Genomic DNA, 1,136 nt, shown 5'->3' on the forward strand with positions numbered 1-1,136 from the left:
TTAAACACAGGCTTGAAGACTTCCTTGATCGAGTCACCCCCCCCCCCAGCGTTTAGAATTGTCTTCCTTCTCATACTGGTTTGTATTTACTTATCTGGGCACACATTGTATAGTCCTAATCTATCTGGGCAGCTGGGTGGCACAGTGGATGGTGTACCAGACCTAAAGTCAGGAAGTCTCATCTTCCTCAGTTCAAACTTGGCCTCAGACACTTACTAGCCATGTGACCCATGGCAAGTCACTTAACCTTGTTTTTCTCAGTTTCCACATCTGTAAAATGAGCTGGAGAAGGAAATGGCAAATCACTCTAATATCTTTGCCAAGAAAACCCCAAATAGAGTCACAAAGAATCAGACAAGACTGAACAACTATCTATCTATCTATCTATCTATCTCTCTATATATCCTTGGTGTCCAACACTACACAAATATAAAATAATATCTACCTCTCAAGGTTGTTGTGAGCATCAGTTAGATAATATATGTAATTACTTAATGAATCTTGAAGTTCTATACAAGTATTAACTATTATTATTATTATTATTAGCATTGGATTTCATGAATACAAGAGTTTCCTTGGATCTAAGACACTATCTTAATTCATTTTATAAATAATACACCTTAAAGGTGCTACATGTTTGCTCTGGCTTCTTTGGAACTAAAATATTTGGTCTGAGAATCAGAAAATATTATTCCAGTCTTATATAAGCCTGCTATTTGATCACTGACACTAAGAAGGGATTACCAATACTTTCTGTGACAATGACCTAATTAATGACAAACCTTGTGCATCTAGTTCCCATCTCTACCACCTTCCACACTATAGTATTGACAGAAAGGACAGCGCAGAAAGGCTATCCATCTACTGAAATTTCACCCAGAACGATGGTTACCCTACATCCTTTAATAGCACCAAACTTAAGTCTTAGTAGCTTTGAAACTCCCAGGCCACATTTCTTTCTAGATATGTTCCTTTAATGATAGACACAGTGTGGTTTAAAGTCAGACCAGGAATCAGCAAATAAAAGAGTTAAAGTTATGACTCTAGTGCTTACTATAAGATACTACATGACCATGGGAAAGTGATAACTTGTTTTCTATTTCAGTTTCATCATCTATAAAACAGGTATAAAATAT

Source organism: Vombatus ursinus, unplaced genomic scaffold (genome assembly GCF_900497805.2).
Source record: "Vombatus ursinus unplaced genomic scaffold, bare-nosed wombat genome assembly UNPS02014813.1, whole genome shotgun sequence".
Classification (NCBI taxonomy): domain Eukaryota; kingdom Metazoa; phylum Chordata; class Mammalia; order Diprotodontia; family Vombatidae; genus Vombatus; species Vombatus ursinus.